The sequence below is a fragment of the Rhipicephalus sanguineus genome, chromosome 8 (assembly GCF_013339695.2).
Source record: "Rhipicephalus sanguineus isolate Rsan-2018 chromosome 8, BIME_Rsan_1.4, whole genome shotgun sequence".
In the NCBI taxonomy this organism is placed as follows: domain Eukaryota; kingdom Metazoa; phylum Arthropoda; class Arachnida; order Ixodida; family Ixodidae; genus Rhipicephalus; species Rhipicephalus sanguineus.
In genome coordinates, this window is record NC_051183.1 from 99,950,480 (window position 1) to 99,961,723 (window position 11,244).

An 11,244-nucleotide genomic window follows, 5' to 3' on the forward strand; every position below is an offset into this window, starting at 1 on the left:
AAACACACACAGTTAATAGTACGTGCTTGGTGCGCCAGCAAACGCCGGTTCATACAGAAGAACGTTCCTTCATATATCCAATTAACTGCTTACTGTTCCTCGTTAATTTGCGTCATTTAACAATCGGGCCGTTCACCCACACGAGCACGCGTGCCCGCATGAAAAAAAAAAACTACTGAGCCAGTCCCACGCAGTGAAAACCGTCGGACAGCAAAGCTGTAATGATTACGACGGTGATGACTTTCGGTACAGAAAGTCATCATCATTATAATTTTGTTTAATTTATTTGAAGAAAAGCATCATAACCATCATCATCATTCGTTTTATAACTTACTGCTTTATTCCCTACAACCCTTCCCCCCTCTGGTTATATGACCTGCGGGACGCCCTACTACCACTGCTACTTCTACTACGACGACGAAGACGGCTCCACAGGGTAGGCTAAGACAGCTTCGTTGTAAAGGAAGACACATTGATGTCACGCTACAAGCGTATTTACTCGCGTGACGAATGCACTCGCATAATGAACGCACCCCCAATTTTGATCCCCTGGAGACCCCCGCTGCAGTTTTCCATTGCACTCGATCTGGCTGGTGTCATCGCAACAAGAGCAGCAGCCGGGCGCCACATCCTTGCCTAGCGTTCTTTTAGATGAGAAGCGTCTTATGGCGGAGTTCAAACCGGTGGTGTGCGGCGTGACCACCCTTACGGCGCATGCGCAAACCCTTTCCACACAGTTCTTCTCCACTCTCCCTCTCCCCTCTCCTCTCCTCCTCTCCGCTTCCCTCTCCCATACCCTCTCCCATTTCCCCTTTCCACTTCCCCTATCCCATACTCCTCTCCCCCTCTCCATTTCACTTCCCTCTCCCCTTCCCCTTGTTCACTACCCCCCCTTCCCTCCCCCTCTGAAACGCGGGCTCGACATCCGAAACGCTGCTTCGCATCGCCTCATGGTTCCCTTTAGCGAGAGATGGTGCGATTTTTTAACGCGATAGCGTCAAGAGCATCGTTTTGCCACTATTCCGGTGTCGGCGTCGTTGGTTGTGAGCGAAAAATCATCAATAAATGCATGTTGCTGGGCGAGTCGGTCGTACATCATGAAACAAGGTGCTGCGCGAAGTAAACACGGACAAGGAAGTGAACGAAGACGGGCGCAGACTCGCGACTGAATTTTATTGAACAACGAAACGCACATTTATACGACACAAACCGCAAAATCATCTATGCGCATGCGAGGAACCTGCTTCATTATCGTACAATGTTATGGAGGTATCACTGACGCAAATGTCTGCAGTGCATGCCCGTCGGCTGCCTGTGGCAAACCGTGCCAGCCTTTGCTGGCAATAACAAAAATTTTGAAGCGTAGTCAGAACCAGTTGGCACGTGAGCTTGCCGAGGCTTTCTTCATCAAAAAAAAAGAGACATTTGCGTCAGTGATACCTCCATAACATTGTACGATAATGAAAGCAGGTTCCTCGCATGCGCATAGATGATTTTGCGGTTTGTGTCGTATAAATGTGCGTCTCGTTGTTCAATAAAATTCAGTCGCGAGTCTGCGCCCGTCTTCGTTCACTTCCTTGTCCGTGTTTACTTCGCGAAGCACCTTGTTTCATGAAAAATCATCACCTTGTCCGTGACCGAAAAATCGAGAAAGATGCAAATAAAATAAATAATAAATGTTCGGTTCGAGTGTAAATCGAACCCAGACCGTCTGCGTGGCAAGCAGGTGTTGTACCACAGAGCGATGCTATTGCTGGAAACTGCTTCGAAAAAAAAAACACTATATGAATGTCATGGAGAAAGATGCAAATAAAATAAATAATAAAAAAAACTTTGGTTCGAGTGAGAATGTGGTGTTGTGCCAGAGAGCCACGTTATTGTTTGAAACTGAAATTGCTTGGGGAAAAAACACTATTGAAGGAGTCTCCTTAACGCATGTAATATTGCTTGGTAGAAGCGTAGAATCGTGCCAGGCGTCAAAACGTGTGATTTGCGCAAAGAGTGGGTGTTTTAGAGGCCCACCGATTACAAAGCGCTCATAGATATTCAGTCATCATCAGCTGCAAAAGCATCAACAAAGTGAGCAGCTGCGTAAGTTCGAGTGTTGCCTTACGGACGCGTAGTGGGCCCTTCGCTGATTAGCAGTTAACACGGTCACTTAACAAGTGTACTTTCAGTAGGCATTCTAGGATAGTCTTAAACGGCCAGTGTTACGAGCACAGTCGTTTGTTTTCTTACGGCGCGGTTGAGGCATGTACTGAGAAGCGAAGCGAGGCTAGCTATTGAGAAGGCGACGCGCACGGGGCCCGATTACGCTATCGCGTTCTACTCTTGAAGGCGAACTTCAAGCGTCCTCCAAGTTCTTTTTTTTTTATTTAACCTATGGCCTCCTAATGGCTTCAACGCAAAGTTTGTGATGAGCCCAACACGTAAAAAGCTGTGAGTTCTCTACTGATCCCCTCTAAAGATACGGAGGGCACCACACGCCCGGCCGGTTAAAGTATGCATTTCCTGCCGGGAACACGCAGCCTCCCATCCGCCTCCTATCACCATGCACCTTTGCGCGACGGAGACGGCCGGCTGCTTGAGCGGCGTTCGTCACAAGTGTTCCTTAGCGTCCCAGTGTTCCTTGTCCGTGTGTTCCTTAGCGCTGCCCCAAACAAGTTCGTCACCAGTGCTCGTACGCTTTCAGTCGCACATAAAACATGCGACGCGCAGGGCGATGTTATCGATTTGGACTTTATACGGAACATGGCGGCGACGGCTAAATGCGCCTCTAGTGTCCATGTAAAAAATTAGCGCAGCTTGCACGAAGTCGTGCAAGGCGGGGTCATAGCAGAGCACTTTTAGCTGCAGCCCTGGCTTGGCTTGGCTTTTACGCTCTCACCTCTCTCACCCCTTGTCTCTGTGTTATAGTATACTCTACACAGATATGCTTGCTCTCGCCAAGAATTTCTCACCTTCTCTATCTTTATCTTTCTTTAGTTGAATTACCAACTCGCCCAACAGTATATTCTTCTCTATCTTTATTTCTCTTTCTCTCTCTTTCTTTCTCACTGGACTCGTTCTCGCGCCCATCAGGGTTATTGCATCTCACGCCGGAGAAATGGGCGCGCGTGTTCTGGGAGCGAGGCAGAAGACGACAATGAAGAGAGCGAGTGCGTGCCGGTTGGTGATGATAATTTTTGTATCTACGACACTCAGCCAACCTCGAGCCTAACACGCCCCGCCACAGTGGTCTAGTGGTTATGGCGCTCGACTGCTGACCCGAAGGTCGTGGAATCGAATCCCGGCCGCGGCGGCTGCATTTTTGATGGAGGCGAAAATGTTCGAGGCCCGTGTACTTAGATTGAGGTGCACGTTAAAGAACCCCAGGTGGTCGAAATTTCCGCAGCCCTCTACTACGGCGTCTCTCATATCGAGGTTTTGGGACGTTAAACCTCAGATATTATTATTATCGAGCCTAACAGCTCAGCTGTAATACTATCGCAATAAAAGCTGTTTGCAGTGCACGCGCATACAGTAAAACCTCGGTGATACGAGTCTCGCGAGGTTACTAAAAATATTCGTATCATCCGAAATTCGTATCACGAGAAAACATGGAAAATTAGTATGCGATAAAAGAAAGTTGGCATACGTTTTGATTTAGTGTTTCTCAGGGCCGCAGCGACATCATGAACAGCTCTGTTCTGGGCCCATGGCAAAGCAGCACCTGTGCGCTACGTGCCACGAAAGCGCTGTTGACTTTCTTGCGGGCCACGAGCCTGAACGAAACTTTGTAAACCTGTGTGACTGTATGTGTTATGTGGTTATTACTGTATATATCATAATCGTCACCCAGTACCTGGAGTAGCATGTCAGGCGAACAGGCAGGCAAATATCTCCAGCTTCATTAAAATGTTTATGTCTATCTCTCTGAACGATTGCCAGTAAAGATTTTACACGCCAACAATACTTGTACTCGTAAGTATACGGTGCATGCGTGCGTGTGTAATTAATGAACTAGATGTGTTGTGCCCCGTGACCGCTAGCAGTCCCTTCCTAATGTTACTACGCTTTCTTGCATGGCACCAGAGTACTGCGGCAAAAGTGACTTAAGAAGCGCTTTGCACACGTTAGATAGAGGCCAAGCTCCTCCGCCAAGACCGTCCGCTTCGTCTCTCGGGCTCTTCGTCCACCTTTAATGGGACTTCATGACGGACCCGTAGTTCAAGTTTCAGTCTTGTTTCATAGAACGTCTGATTGCGGGGACATGGCTTGCATCGACGTGGCAGGCACGTGTTAACGCAGTACAAAGGGGCACGCGTCAATGCGTCGGGGGAAAAAAAAAAAGCGCGACGTGAACGTCATCTGTAATCTAAACGCGAAGGCGCCTAAAGGCCTCCAAGATTCGCGCGCACTATCTGGGAGGCCACGAGGTACCGTTGATGGTCGCGTAGCGCGCATGCGCGCGCCCGCGCGTAACTGCCACGTATTCCGCGACAGCGCGGGCAGCACCTGTTCGTACCTGTGCGCTAGCGTACGTTCGTATCAAACGTCGCGGGGTGCAAATCGGTTCGCAACAACCGTACTCCAATACCTTGCAGGCTAATGTGCCTTGGCCGGGACCACAGAAAAATTCGTATCACCCCGAAATTCGTACGAGCCGTGATCGTATCACCGAGGTTTTACTGTATTTAGTGCAAAATGGTAATCTATATAACGCATTTTTTGCATTACCGCATTTTCTGCTGATCCCGAAAAATGTTGTCGGAAAATTTAGCCCGCACGATAAACGCGCCCCCATATTTGCTTCGGTTTTTATGCAAAGGAAGTACGTTTGTTACGCGAAAAAAAAAAATATGGTAGATTTTAAAATCATCATTATTAGGCTATACGCAGTGTGTCTTGGCAAGCGTTCGTAGCGCCTGCTTAGCAAGAATTTCGACTCGCTGAGAACAAAGAAGAAATTCAACCTACGCAAACAAAGCGTGCTCTGTGATACGGAGCCAAGAAAAATGCGTCCGCCCAGCAAAATTTATTCTCGTGCATATGCAAACGTCGCGTGTACGCAATAAACGACTTTAGCGGCCGTAAAACTGGGCTTCGTACGGAACGGGAGCCATTACTTCTACGAATAAATATCCGCTGCGCACCGAGATACGCGCAATTTCTGAAAGGCCTCGCTACGGAGGCAATGCGTCGAGTATAACGGCAAGTGTGGTACGGCGAAGATCGTTAAGCAGATTGAACAACTCGTCTTCCAGCTATCTCCGTGCCGTTTTTTTTCTCTTTTCTTTGTATTTTTGTTAGATAAGCTTACTGAACAATGCGCGAGATGGGCAGTCGGAGGAAAGAAAAATAAGCAATTTAGCACGCAAAAACTTGTCTCATGACCACTATATCAAAGACCGATTATTACCCAGACGAATTATGGGAGCGCTTACCTAGCGTCTTCTGAGCGCTCAGCCCGTATCCGCTCCCCCCGTTTTCACGTAGCATATCGATATATATATATATATATATATAGTATATATATCTGAAACAGCGCAGGAACAGAACGTCAACTTACTTTACGGAACCATGGCAATGCGAGCAGACGTGAATTCTGGGTGGCGACGGGTATAAGAAGTCGCACACAGGTGGGAACACCGGTCGCCTTGAGTCGATGTTTGATCTCCAGTCGCAAATGATCGCGCGTGCTAGTCGCGGGTGTGATTTAACCTTAAAGGATTTTGTAATCATCAGTAGCTCGTGTGCTCCTGGTGTTTCCCGTCTGTTCGGCCCAATTCGTGACGCCAGCAGTCTGTTCACGTGACGTAACGAAGAAATGAGCTTTGGATTGGTGCATATACGAGGTATACCAGTAGCGAATTATCTCCTACCCTGCTTTGCCACGCAGTCGCACGCCCGTTCTGGCTTGTCTCGAATGGACTATCGTGCGCAATCAAATGATAATTCTCTTGTTTTCCGCGTTTTCGCTACGCGAGCAGAGGTAACAGTGCGTAGCCAAAATTCGCGAAATCCTGATAGGCTGAACGCTTAGTGCTCACATTGTCCACGTGTTTTATGAAGAAATAAGCAGCGGGGATGAGATAACGACGGTAGGAAGGATAGTGAAGGCTAGAAAGGAACCGCTTTGTAGTCTTTGAACTCGGAGCTGTTTAGGGGCTCTTTGGAAGGATAAACCATTCCGAGATCCTCGCGAGTAAAGACTGTGCTAGAAGCAGCAAAAACAAGTTACGCTCACCGGTTGTAGGGAATAAGAGATGCCATAAGCGACTCAAAGCAAAAATGAATGTTCTCGGGGATATCGCGAGGCCGTAGAATATTTGCCGTGAAGTGTGAAAGAGCGAGACATCGCTCAAACAGCGCCGCTCCCACGCGTCCGGGCTCATTTCTGAGAGAGTGCTTCATTTGTCACCGTGATAAATGCTCGTAAGGTTTCCAAAGTTTTCTGCGCGGACATCGAAGGACTGCTTCCTTCGCACAAGCTGTACAATACAAACACATCCTGGTTCCGCGTACGTTAGATTAAGTAAATAAAATACGGGGTCTGTCCTAACAGTTCGCGCAGGGAATACAGAGGCGCCTATTTTTTATCGCATGTTTTTTAAGTATATGATAGAGCTTTATATAGTGCCGGCTACTCCTTTTCAGAGACAAAAGAATTCGTAAAGGTCACGGCATTGAAAACAATTACATAAAAGAGCATCTAGGGGGAGTTCATGTAAGTCGGTCGAGCCATATAAATTATCACATATTCGGAAAGTGCATAGAAGCAGCGACACGAAAGACCACAAAATATAGTCCACTCACATAACGCTATAGTTCACATAAAATGAAGTCACACGAACACCGTATACGCTGAAAATTACCATACACGTAACGTCTAGTCACGCAACAACCTTGGAATTGGCAAACTCCAGTCACAGGGACACATAATAAGTATACACATGAGGCGACACACAACGCTGCACGGTACAGTCAAATATGCCTAAATCGGTTTTCTCAATAATTTGCAGGTATACCACTCGCTTCTAGGAACATGTGCATCGCTAATAGTGGTCTTTTTTCCAAGGCATGTGTTGGCCATCTCTTTCACTCTACTTTAAAAAGAAGAAAAAAGAACGCATGGTTGGTTTTTAGTACGAGCTTAAGTGCTATATGATAACAACCTATCTTTATGGGTTATGGTATGGATCTACGAGCAAAAACAAAGGACCCTTATCAAAAGTACCCCTAATTAGGGCGAGAAGGAACCATGATCAGCGCTTCTTGCGCAAAATTTCTTAGACAACGGACGAAACAGACACGGAGGGGCGCAAACTTCCATGGAGTATGGAGTACCAACTAGCGCGAACCCACACCTTGTTGGGCGCAAGAGGTTCGTAAATTCCTCATCCTTACCCTCTGCAAATTTGTGCACCTCACATGGTGCGGCATTTCTTCCGGAATGGGCCCAGCTTGGACCAAGCGACGGCACCACATTATCCCGTCATTATAGCGCCAAAAATTTTGGTGATCTGTGACGCTATGATTGCGTCACAACAAGCCGTTTCCAATCCACTCGCTCGCAGAAGGTCACGTGGATTTTTCGGTCGGGTCCCGCGGCGCATTGCGGCGTCTCGCGAAGGGAACGTCAACATAGCCACTTATGGCTCTCGCCTTAATAAGAGATACACGATTCAGAGAACTATGTGCTCTAGTATGGGAAAGCGTAAGCTGTCGAGTGACCAACAGTCACGTATTTGGAAAAGCAGTTGACGATTCAGAGTATGTGTATTCTACAATGGCAGGATGAACCACAATGAATGAAGTTTACAGCAGGAAACATATCGCAGTTGTCTGTCAGCTAATTCCTACTCTTCAAAACTTCCAATGCTGCACCGGCCTTTGAGCAGTGTTTGTTAAAGATGTCCCTGTACGATATCCTATATGTGCATAAGAACGGAACATTCTCGACGCATTCTGCCGCGCCAATGCGCCTTTTACTTTAAAAAAAAATCACGACTTAGACAATTACACTGAAGACATGTAATCGTGTGGTCAATACCGTCAAGGCGGGTCGAGTTGTCGGGCAGATCCTATTTGGGACAGGTGAGCGGACGATAATATAATAATAATGGTGTTTTACGTCCCAAAAACCACATGATTAACAATGTGCTTGATTGGGCTGGTTGGTTCTGCATGGTAGACGACGAATAGAAACAGCGCTAGACACGGGACGAGAAGAGGACACATACACGGCGCTGAACTAACAACCAGTGTTTATTGCAAAAACGAGTGCAATATATAGGACACAGGTGTCTGCGCAGAAACACGGAACATACACCAAAGTGCACATCCATGTGATAAGGCCAAACTGCAAAGGCAGTTTGGCCTTATCGCACATAAGTGTGTGGTCATGGGGCGCTATAGCAAGCAGCGCGAATGCGAGATTTGCGAAGCCTTTCACATTCAACAGCATGATGCTTTCTTGTGTTAGCGTACCCTCAATTTCGCTTCATGGCTGTGAAATTAGATATCTGAGGTCCACTGATTTGACAGGGCTCTTGATAATGTTTGCAGTTTGGCCTTATCACATGGATGTGCACTTTGGTGTATGTTCCGTGTTTCTGCGCAGACACCTCGTGTCCTATATATTGCACTCGTTTTTGCAATAACATTGGTTGTTAGTTCAGCGCCGTGTATGTGTCCTCTTCTCGTCCCGTGTCTAGCGCTGTTTCTATTCGTCGTCTACCACATGATTAGAGAGACGCCCGTAGCGGAGGGCTCCGGAAATTTCGACCACCTGGGGTTCTCAACGGCGTGCACCTAAATCTGAGTACACGGACCTCTAGCTTAGAAGAACTGAGCGTTGGGCGAGTTGGTATTGCATTCCGGATTGCATTTTGCGCGAAAAACACGAACACGAAGGGAAAAACCACGAGACGAGCACAGTCTCGTGGTCCTTCCCTTCGTGTTCGTGTTTTTCGCGCAAAATGAAATCCGGGACCTCTAGCGTAGAAAATGCAGCCGCCGAGGCTGGGATTCGATCCCGTGACCTCCGGGTCAGCAGTCGGGCACCATATATGACCACCGTGGCGGGTGACGAGTTCAGAAAAATCAGAAAAATCGGAAATGCTTTTATTGTCCAACGAAATTGCTGGGGGTGCTTCAGGCGAAAAGCTGCACAGTACAGCTTGAATGTGCCTGAAAGCCCTCACATGGCAGCAGTAACGCTAAACCCAGTATACATACACATGTTAAGCATATATCCAAATATACATTATTTTAATCCAACTAAAAATGTGCAACATGTTGAATAACACTTGTGTTTTCCTACGAACACATGATATTTAAAATAACATAGAAATCTAACACATTTAGTGAGAAGAAATGTGAAAATACATTGTGATAAGAAACAGTGGTATTTACAACACTAAGAAAAGCACTGCTATATTGATGCACAATACGATGATACACTGTATATTGAAACACTCAGCGCGAAATAGATACTACAACAGAAAAAGCCAAAATGTAAAAACGATTTCGTTTATGTGTTCATTCCGATTTAGACAGTGCTCTCTAATTTGTTTGCGAGTCAAAGTATTTGGAATAAATATTTCCCCTTCCAATTTATTGAAGAACGAAGGTAGGCTATGCCGTAGTGACTGCATGAGATAATCTGTGCGTCTGTGTGGCACTACGGACGTGTTAAGGCCCGTTCACACCTGCGACTACTTGCTGCTGGCGACAAAAGAGCGACTCAAAGAGGTCGATGTTCACACCTGCATGCGACTTACACCCGTCGCCACATGGAATTCACGTCTGCTCGCGTATGGCTCCCATTGCCATTGCCCCGTAAAATAAGCTGACGTCCTGTTCCTGCCCATCTGATTGGTTCAGAGGTTTGCGACTGCAGTTGCGCGACTGAGCCAAAGTAGTCACTTTGTGTCCAAAGCGGCCATTTGAGACCATTTGCGACCGCTTGCGACTACTTGGTTGCGCTACAGGTGCTAGCCGCCGGTGTGAACAAGCCTTTGTAGGCATTGACACTCTCAAGTACCCATAGGCGTGCGCAGGGTTCCCCATCAGGGGGGGGGGGGGGCGAAGGTTCATCGCAGCGCCCCCCCCCCAAACCATAGTAAGTCAATGTATGGGGCAGATTTTGCGCCCCCCCCCCTCTTAGGTGACTAGAAGGGTCAATGTACGGGGCAGATTTAGCGCCCCCCCCTCTTAGGTGATAAGGGGGGCGGCCGCCCCCCCTGCTTCCCCCCCTGTGCGCCCGCTTGTGCAAATACCTACGCTTTTATTAAGGCGGAAGCCTTATATGCCTTACAAAAAGCTAGACTTACCGTCGTCGTACACGGCAACAACACGAATGGTACCGAAAATCCATTGGCGCGTGGCCAGCAAGGGAGGAGGAGGGGGGTGTGGTTGGCGGGATTCGAACTTTCAAAAAATTTTCAATTTTGCGCTTGTATATATAAACGCACACACAATCGTGCATATAGGGGGATTAACCCCCCCCCCCCCCCCCCCCCGAAAAAATTTCTGGCTGCGTCTCAACAAAATTAGTCAAAGCGAAAATGTCTGGAGCCACCCGCGCATCTCGTCGCACCGTCATGCGCAGGAGACGTGCGCGTGAAATAAATAATATAAAAAACAAAGCAGCATTCACATGACTTTCACTACTTGTTTGCAAAGCGCGAAAATTAAGGCACTAAAAATGTGGGATGGTCACTTGCCCTACTGGCGCCTTCGAGTCGTCCTACGCGAATGCACGAGGGTCCCAGCAAACGTGTTGTTATGTATGTATGTATGTATTATATATATATATATATATATATATATATATATATATATATATATATATATATATATATATTATATATATATATATATATATATATATATATAATGCGTGCGCAGGATACTCGGCGTGAAAAGCAATTTATAATTATCGTCTCCGATAACTGTGCTTTCCTTTGGCAAATAATGCTCAGCAAATTCGCCTGCGACTGCATACAGCCAAGATAAATACGTCGGTGAGTTGTTTTCTTTCTTTTCTTCGTTTCCTTGGCGGTCTGTAGGCTCTCGTGCCTCAGACCACCTACATATGCTGAATGTGCAAGTGGGTGGTACAGGCTATCGCCCGCTCGCGTATGCTCTTGCACTGATTGGCAGTGTGGCACGTTTACCATTGGTAGGCGAGCAACTGGGTGCCGTCCCGAGACCGATAATAAAATATCGGGATAAAAAATGAGTGCGCTCCGTGAC